Below are 10,100 nucleotides of genomic sequence, written 5' to 3' on the forward strand. Positions count from 1 at the left end.
CACATACACAGACACACACACACAAACTACCGAACTCCAGGGTAACTGAGCTCTTCACGTGCTTCTCTTTCAAGAGTCGGGGGAAACAGCTTGCAGATCTTAACATTCTGCTTTTGTCCATAAATCTATAGCTCCGAATGATTGTGAGGGGAAGACCTTTGCTATGGTTTTGGTTGAGAACACATGAGATATCCTGGTGGTTAGCTAGTGGAAACGTGGAAAGAAATAGATTCACTTCAGGCAAATCACCAAAAGCAAAATCAGAACAGAAACTCATAGACAACAATTCATTTTTGAAATAGAAGGAAAAATGATAATATAGTAGAGATAGTGAAGTGAAGTTGGTCAGTCTTGTCTGACTGTTTGCAACCCCATGGACTGTAGCCTACCAGGCTCCTTGGTTCATGGGATTTTCCAGACAAGAGTACTGGAGTGGGTTGCTATTCCCTTCTCCAGGGGATCTTCCTGACCCAGGGATTGAACCCGGGTCTCCCACATTGTAGGCAGATGCTTTACCATCTGAGCCACCAGGGAAGCACAGGGATAGTAGTACTTCTCATACATTGGGCTTCCCTGGGCTTCTCCGCTGTTTCACTGTCTCTTGCGATTGTGCTGGGGCTGTGTGACTGGTTCCAGCAAATGGACTGAAGATAGTTAAATGTGGTGGAAACTGTCCTGGTTCTTTCTCACTCATGCAGCTCCATGGTGAGACAGCAGCATCTCATTATTCTTCATCTGAATGAATCTGTGAGACAGGGTTCCCTTTCAGTTAGCCCTGGATGTGTAATATGAACAGGAAATGTGCCTATTGCGCTAAGGAAACTACTGAAGTATGAGGGTTTATTGTAACTGTGGATATCCTAATCTATCTTGACTTATTTGAGTAGAACTAGTGAGTTGGCCTTCATTCCAATAGCACTTAGCTAGAATTTGACCTGTTTTCCTTCCTTGTGTTTACATCAGCTGCCTCCTGGTTTTTTCTCTTCCTTCCTTCCTCTTGGGATTGCATTGACTCATCTTTCCTTCCTTTGTGGTTTTCTCTCAGAACTCTAGTCTTCAAGGTCCATCAAAACTTTTACATGCCACTCTTGATGACCCTGCCACAGTATTTGCCATCTTTTCCATAATGCCTGGACGCTCCTGGATAATGCCGAGCTAATTCCTCATTGACCCATGGCCTTATCTTGTGGACCACACCACACTGCTTTGACTGTTGGCTCAGAAACCTATTGTTCTCAGAGACCTGTTACGCATGAATGTACTCTGAACTCTCCTTAGGCTGACATTCAGGGTCTGTTACATCAGTATTGATGATATAACATCATGATATAACATCTTTGCAGTTACAACTATATGTTATTTAGTTGTTATTTCCCCTATGTGTCCCTGCTGCCTCATGTCAGGCTGAACCTCCCTCATAAGCCATGTAATTTTATGCCTTTGCGCATAGTAGGTGTCCCCACCCAGTCGATGCAAACCCGCATTCTCCAGGGGGTATCCCCTTACTAGGCCTTGAGGGTCCCTCCTTCTTCTGAACCCATCCTGTGGACTTCTAAAGCACTTATACCTGATTATTACCTGTGTGCTGCTTTTTTTGCATTTTAGGGTTCCAAAACTTGCCAAGGAAATAGTGGTTTTTGTCTTTAATAATTCCCTGTAGATGTCTGTATTCAGATTCTAAAGAATAATCATTTCATCAATCCTCTGCTTTAATAACAGTCTCAAGAAATAAAGTATGTAAATCGAATCTAATTTTCTCATCTTAAGCATCAATCAGTGTTTTGGAAAAGGTACGTGCCTATAAAAAAGTACTGAATTATAAATGTTAATTGCAACATTCTATTTATTATTTTAATTAGGAGCATGGTTTTTCTTTTAGTTGTTCTGTTCGGTACCTGAAATTTCAAACTTATCAAAACAGTTCATGAATTGGTATCTCTGAGCAAAGTCAAGACGTATAAACTTATTTCAAACTCACTTGCATCACTGTCAAGGGATGCACTATCAACTATGCACCAAATTCTGTCCCTTTTCTGTTTTTATAAATAAAGAATTATTGAAACACACAGTAATGCACATCACACTTGGTCACGGCTGCTTGTGTGCTCCAAAGGCAGAGCTGAGTAGCTGCGGAGAGACTTTCTCTCAAAGCTTAAAATATTTACTGCCTGGTCCTTTACAGAAAACGTTTGCCAGTTCTTGCTTTTTCCTACTAAATCTTCAATGAAAAGACTGCACGTGTGTAACAGTCTAGCTCTAGATTTTTATTTAACGCTCAAGACTGAAACCCATTCTTATTCTCTATATTAGTCAGGGCATGCTGTGTGCAGTAACAAGCATCTCCCAAATCTCATCATTTTAACATGGTAAGGGTTTATTTTTCATTCAGATAATTTCCACTTGGGTCTTGGAGATGGCTCACTGCAGCAGTTCAGAGTGTGTGTGCTTTAGCTGCTGAGTTGTGTCTGACTCTTTGTACTATAAGCCCACCAGGCTCCTCTGTCCATGGGATTCTCCAGGCAAGAATACTGGAGTGGGTTGCTATTCCCTTCTCCAGGGGGTCTTCCTGACCCAGGGATCAAGCCCAGGTCTCCTGCATTGCAGGCGGTCTCCTTACCAACTGAGCCACCAGGGAAGCCCCAATTCACAGTGTGGGCCACTTCTGTGTCAAGTTTTCACCACCTGATACTCTTGCGCCAACCCTGCAGATTTAGAGAGGCTGGAGAATTGCTCAAGATCTTTTCATGCCTCTGGCTAGAAGCAACACATTCATTACCGGGCCCTGTCTAACTAGAAATGTAGAACAAATAGAATATTTATACACACTCCTGTCTCCATCATGCTAATACTTTGATAGTGTATTAATTGCATAATATCAGCGCTTCAGTGACTCCCAGAACCAAAAATGTATTCTCTCCTTAAATATATTCTCTCCTTAACAGATGGGTTCTACTTATAATAAGGTAATTCCTTAGGAATCACTAGGTACCATTCATAAACTTGTGATGTTTCAAAATGGTAGGACTGAGAGTTTATGAAACATCATAAATAATGTGTATTTTTTTCTTTTGCCCTTGTCAGAGAAATACCTTGTGCAATTTCCAGTGCATTAAAATTAACAACTCAGTGAAGAAACATAGACATCTGAGTATATGCAGCCTGGACACCTGGGCTACACTGTTATGTAGCTTTTTTCCATATGGGTGTGTAGGGTTTTTGTTGGACACCAGCAAGTTGATTAAAGAAAATAAAACATCACAAAAAGATAAATCTGTCTAATCCCAGCTGTTCCCCCCTCACTGGAGCAGCATCAGGGTGTGACATGAGGGGTCAGGAGAGTGCTGATCCTTCTACCCCTTGCCCCGTAGAAAGTCGTCAAGGAAAGACGGCAGCAGGTGCTTGGAAGGGAAGGGTCTTGAACAGAGTTGATGCCCTTGGTGTCCCGATACTGTGCATGCTGAGCTTGTTGCCTTGTGGTGGCGGGGTCTGTCCAGGGGTTCCGGGGACTAGATGAATCCTTTGGCCCTCCCAGGCTGGTACCCCAGCCCTTCGTGCCCTGTCCCAGGCTGTGCCTCTACCAGGCTGGGACTGTGCTCTCGTTCTCCTCGAGGGCCAGCCTGCACGGCAGATCTGGAAAAGACACCAAGGTACCTCCTGCCGTATTTCTCCCACCCTCACCAACATCCCTTTGCTGTGTAGCCCAGGGGGACAGATGGACTGCCTTGTGATCTCTGCCTTCGAGTAACAGGTTTGTTTTTTACCCACTGGGGCCTGGTTATTTTCTTCCAGTCACCTTGATGACATCTTAGCCCTGAGGTTTATCTGAAATGTGATTGTTGCTGATTGATTACTTCTAGACAAGTCAATGGGGCTATTTAAAACGTTAGTGAGAGTCAGGGTTTTTGTTTCATCTTGTTTTGAAGATAGTCAAATCAATTCACTTAAAACTTAAGTTGGTACTTCAATTTTTTCCATAAAGGCCTCAAAAACATGGTAGCATCACTTGAATTATTAAATGATTTAAATGTGCTTATCATGGCAAAATGTAAATAAAGCCAAGAAAAAAATGTTCTAGAAAAAAGAAGCAGAACTTCATCACATGTAGGACGATCCTGTGTGATGATACCACATAAGTAAGTATTAAGTCTATAGCTACAGAGGGCTTTTAAAATATAAAATCAAATCCTATAATCAGTACTGCAATATAGATTTGAACCACTGAACTCAACAGCTTTTTAAAAAAAGTTGCATACATTTATGGAGCTAATAATAATAATAACTATTTTCAGCAGTGGATAAAATTAGTTACACTTACAGGAATCTGACTAATCACATTTGCACCATTATAAGAAATCAACCATTTCCCAACTCACAAATTAACTCACGTCAGTCTTGGAATCTATAGGACCAAAATTTCATTTCTACAGTTTGTAGCTTCCCTGGTGGCTCAGCGGTAAAGAATCTGCCTGATAATGCAAGAGATGTGGGTTCGAACCCTAGATTGGGAAGATCCCCTGGAGAAGGCAATGGCAACCCACTCCAGTATTCTTGCCTGGGAAATCCCATGCACAGAGGAGCCTGGTGGGCTGCTGTCCTTGGGGTCGCAAAAGAGTTGGACACAGCAGCGACTAAACAACAGCAACACAGTTTGCAGTCTGTTCACATAATCTCATCTGTTTGCACTGATCCTACAATAGTCTCAGGAGGGAGGTATTATGATCCCCGTTTTGCAGAATAAGAAACTGAGGCTTCGAAGAGTTAGTGGTCCCCTGGGAGCACAGGAAGTGGGTGGTCCTGGAGCTTGTCTCTGACTCTAAGAGCTCAAGAGGCTCAAAGAATAAGAAAAGCAACAGGACTGTCTGTTCTTAATTAGCAATCAGCGTTCTCAGTTCATCGAAATGTTCAGGTTATTTTCCCCATCAGAGTCTTCATAAATGGCTCTCTCTACTGAGGAATTACTCTACAGCACTGCTTGCTGACGCTGCCGCCTGCCTGACACCCATTTTACTCTAGGCACTCGTCCACCTGACTGCTCCAAGTATCCTGATCTTGACTTAGGTTGGTTTCACTGGAACAGAATAGGGTAGGCTTTTGATGTACTTTGGGCACATTTTATGTATAAACTTTATCGTCTCAAAAATAGTGAAGCAACTCATCTGCTCACTTCTAATAAAAAAAGCTATGGAAGTTTCATTTTGGAAAAGATTAACGTTTATTATGTCATAAGATTATTTGATGTTTTCCATTTTTTCAAGTATCTTGTATGCTGCTGCGGCTGCTGCTAAGTCGCTTCAGTCATGTCTGACCCTGTGCGACTCCATAGACGGTAGCCCACCAGGCTCTGCCATACCTGGGATTCTCCAGGCAAGAACACTGGAGTGGGTTGCCATTTCCTTCTCTAATGCATGAAAGTGAAAAGTGAAAGTGAAGTCGCTCAGTCATGTCCGGCTCTTGGCAACCCCATGGACTGCAGCCTACAAGGCTCCTCCATCCATGGGATTTTCCAGACAAGAGTACTGGAGTGGGGTGCCATTGCCTTCTCCGAGTACCTTGTATACGTAAAAACAAAAAAGTAATTTTTCTATGGAATCAATATTATCTCAAGATAAATGTGTAATTATAATTGAAAATTTTTAGAAATGTAATAAAATAATAATAAAATGTTTATTAGCATCTAAAATATATAAAAATCTAGAACTCAACATCTTTGAATCTATAATCCTTATTTTTGATGTATCTTGGGAAATTTTTAACCTTGGCTGTCAAGAAGCTTGCTGTCCTGGTGGCTCAGCAGTCAAGAATCTGCCTGGCAATGCAGGAGCCATGGGTTCAATTCCTGGTCTGGGAAGATCCCCTAGAGGAGGAAATGGCAACCCACTCCAGTATTCTTGCCTGGAAAATCCCATGGACAGAGGAGCCTGGAGGCCTACAGTCTGTGGGGTTGCAAAGAGTCAGACATGACTTAGCAACTGAACAACAACAAACAACACATCGGAAAGCTTAGAGTCTAATTTATAGCGTAATTTGCATCAGCTATAGGTTAATGCTCTTCTCCATTTCTTCGACAAGATTTTACTGATATTTTGAGCTTTGTATTGATGAGATACATGCTTTAATTATAATTTGCCTCAATCCCATTATGGAAGGTGATATGATTTAACATTATTTCAATGTTTATTGAGCACTTACTGTGTGTTGAGATCTGTGGGTACAAAGATAAGTAAAACATAGCTTTTTCCCTCAAGAAAATTATGCATGTAGTATGCAACTCACAATCAGACAAATAAGTAAATATACACACAAATAGCACATGCATAAATACAAACACAAGGTTCAGAATCCTACATGTGTCAGATACATACTAGTTGTAAAAAACAACAGATTCCCTATCTCTTAACAGGGTATGTACTCAATAGATATTTATTTGCTGAGCGAGTGAATAAGTTAATGCTTGGCTAGAAAAATGATAAAATATACAGAAACAAAAATAAAATTTCAGAGAAAAGCTGTTAGACGTTTGAAATCTGGGAGAAGATGTAGCTAATTGGAAGGGTGATCTCAAGAGACAGAACATAGAGTTCTCACATGCTCCTTGCCCCACTGTGTCTGTGTGAATGAACCCTTGGGGTGCAGATCAGTTCATGGTGTCCCAGGATCCCTCCGTACCTCCCTGCAGTAGACATGGCCCAGGGTCCCTGTGGACCTCACTCACCTTGAGCATGCAATGTGAAATCTGGAGAGAACTCTCTAAATAACCCCAAAGATCTCATTCTCAGGTCACATTCAACTAGGACACGACATAGGGCATTGGTACACTGCCGGGGTCCAGCCCCGGTGCATCCAGGGAATTCGAAGCGGGGACGGCGTTGGCGAGGAAAGTCTTATTTATTTATTAATATAAGATTAGATTAGGAAGAAATAATGTAGTAGGAAAATTAAGTGGAGAGAAGAGGCTGATTAACTTGGGTTATGTGGAAAACCAATAAAGTTCCAGACAAGGAGCTTGCACCATCTACGTTAGGCCGCCGGCGCCCATTTGAATATCGGAGAGTGCCCCGCCTTGGGCTCTCTCTCTTATGGATCTTAAAAGCCGGGTCAAGTAAGTAGACATAGTGAGCCTCCACGCCCCAGATGGGAATTCAGCCTGAAATTACAGTAAAGAGGAGACACGGGGGAAACCAGTCCAGTGACTGGCTCTGCTTCTATGGTCCTTCAAGGCCTTTTATACTTTTGATTATACATAGAGCTCAGTGGGTAATACAAAATTGTGTAGCATTCGCAGCCCAGACTCTTTCTGTATCTCTTTTTGTATACAAAAGGTCTCAGGTGATTTACATTACCTTCTGGCCAAGAGGCTTGTTAACACTTTTTGGCTCTCTTCTTTAATGAATGTTAATTTCGTTTCCCCTGAAGTGTTTTTCTTTAATCTGCATCTCCTTAAAGCATTAAAGTCACATCTCTATAGAACAAAGGTGCAGCGGGTTATAACAAAGAAGGTACTTAACTCAAAGATCTAATGTTGCTAATACCAGGTCTACTACTTGTTTTTCTATATACCAGCTATATCTAAAAATAAAGGATATGAAAATTTGGCAGCAAGTATTGGCTCAACAAATGAAACTTTTAATCAGTCCTATTCTAATGATTTTGACTCCTCGGAAGCCCCTACATTCCTAGGATGTTTTAAGCTTCCTGTGCCTCCTGCGGTCAGGAGGCCTCAAACAATCACACGCACAGCTGTAGGAGTCCTGCAGGTAGGCTAGAAAGCCATCAGAGGGGTTTTTGGATTGAAACACTCTTTCAAATGCAGAAGACTAAAGCCCTGAATTGACTTTTTCCAGAGAATGTCAGAAGAGTGGAAAAGCAGGCAGATTCTTATTTTTGGGGGGGTGGATGCTCAGGAAATTCCAGGGGGGAAACCTGAGGTCTGATTAGCCTTGCCATCAGAGCTCTGCCGCATGACCCTGTCATGGGTGGAATTCCTCATGCTGCCTCCCAGCAGTACACAATCCTTTATCTGCTATTCTATGAGGACCTACCCTAAGAAAGATCCTTTGAGGTGGGGTTGGGGGGGGGGGGGAGACAAGAACAGATAAAAAGCAATTCAGCCTCAAGTGGGCATTGATGGTTCTGACCACCTGGATCAGTAGTGTGGCATACTTTTACAAAAGTGGTGATGTCTTCCAGATATGTGAAGCCATGCTAAGAATTGATTTGGAAAGAGTGTTCATGGATGCTCTGAACACTTTCAGAGCATTGACTGCTGAAAGCACAGAGGAGGCTTTTTATTAAACAGAACTGATATCATTGAAAGCATCTCCTATATCCTGGAAAGGGAGTTCTTTCTCAGCAGCAAGCCAATGAAGATGGAATTGTGCCTTTCATTAGGCATTCTATAAGCCTGCAGTCTGTCTTCTGAAAGACCTGTATGAGGTAAAGTTTTTTCTTTCTTTGGCTATCTTATCTTGAGAATGGGGAAAGTTGAGGCAAATAAAGCAAAGAGGTTTTCAAAGGCACTGCAGAGTGGGCTAAACTGAGCTCCTCCTACCCCTGTTAGTTATCAATGCTGCCAGTGGTAAGAGTGCTCTTTGCCACACTGATTTCAACTTGCGAATGTGTTGTAAAACTTGGGTAAGACTTGGTAGAACAATCTAATCTTGTTTGCACAATAAAAATAAGTGAAGGTTGAAAATATCTGGGCAACCAAAAATCATCCCAATAAACCCAACTTTACCCTGTTCACCATCTCTCCCAAATTCTTTAGGCCTTTTGTTGTTGCTGTTCAATCATTAAGTCATGTCCAACTCTTTGCTACCCCATAGACAGTAGCACACCAGGCTTCTCTGTCCTTCACTATTGCCTGGAGTTTGCTCAAATTCATATCCATTAAGTTGGTGATGCTATCTAACCATCTCATCCTCTGTGGCCCCCTTCTCCTTTTGTCTTCCATCTTTCCCGGCATCAGGGTCTTTTCCAATGAGTTAGCTCTTCACATCAGGTGATCAAAGTATTGGAGCTTCAGCATCAGTCTTTCTAATGAATATTCAGGGTTGATTTCCTTCAGGACTAACTGGTTTGATCTCCTTGCAGTCCAAGGGACTCTCAACAGTCTTCTCTAGCTGTACTGCAGGCAGATTCTTTACCTTCTGAGCCACCAGGGAAGCCCCAGTAGGCCTTTGCTGAAATGCAATAGTTTCTTTTAAAAACCATCAATATGTGAATGGCCTAATGTGTTCATAAGGCATGGAGGTGGAAAGAACCAAGGAAAGAGATGCCATGTTGAACGCTTCTTTGAAAGGAACTCGAACTGGGAACAATAGAAAAGATCACAGAGGGTTAGGATTTAGCCCCTAGCTATACCTCAGACTACTGTGCACTGAAGCTTCACTGACTCTAATGTGAGGCACTAAAGAACAGCCCAGAAAAGATAAATAAAGGCCATAAATTCTCTTGGGTTGTTTCTGAATGGGTTTTTTTACAATGTGCCCAGCAAAAGGGAATGGTAAACAGCCAGGCCGAGCCTCTTCTTCCTCTGCCTCCTGCTTCCTAAGCCCCAGGGCTGGAGGAAGATGCAGACACAGGCTTTCTGCCCTCAAACACCCTATGTAGGTGAAAAAGCTGTCTCTTAGATCTGATTGTTTTTCCATGCCCACTGTAGTGCATATTGGTCTGATTTTTTTAGGTTTTATTTATGTGATCATTCCTTCTGGCTTTTTGAAATTCTCTCTGTTTATATTTTCCAAGTCTTCATCAGAGCCAGACATTGGGGAACTTATCAACCCTGTGTTGGCTCTTGACTACACCAAAGCTCTAAGCAAAATTTTAGGTGGAAAAGGATAATTTGGCACTCTTGGGTTCTCATTTCTGGAACCTCTCTTTTCTTGCCATGGTATTTCCCCTTCTTGATTTCCCTTTCTTTCTCTCCTCCATCAGTCACCATTCAGAACCCAAATACCCCCCACAAGGCCCTGTGATACCCAGCTTTCCTCTCCTTGATGCCTCCCCTGGTTCCTGGGTACCCTACCCTGCCCTGACTTCATGGCAGAAGTTAGGATCTGCTCCCATTAGAGACTTCTTTGTATTTCAGTCCATCCTAAAGG

The sequence above is a fragment of the Ovis aries genome, chromosome 20 (genome assembly GCF_016772045.2).
Source record: "Ovis aries strain OAR_USU_Benz2616 breed Rambouillet chromosome 20, ARS-UI_Ramb_v3.0, whole genome shotgun sequence".
Classification (NCBI taxonomy): domain Eukaryota; kingdom Metazoa; phylum Chordata; class Mammalia; order Artiodactyla; family Bovidae; genus Ovis; species Ovis aries.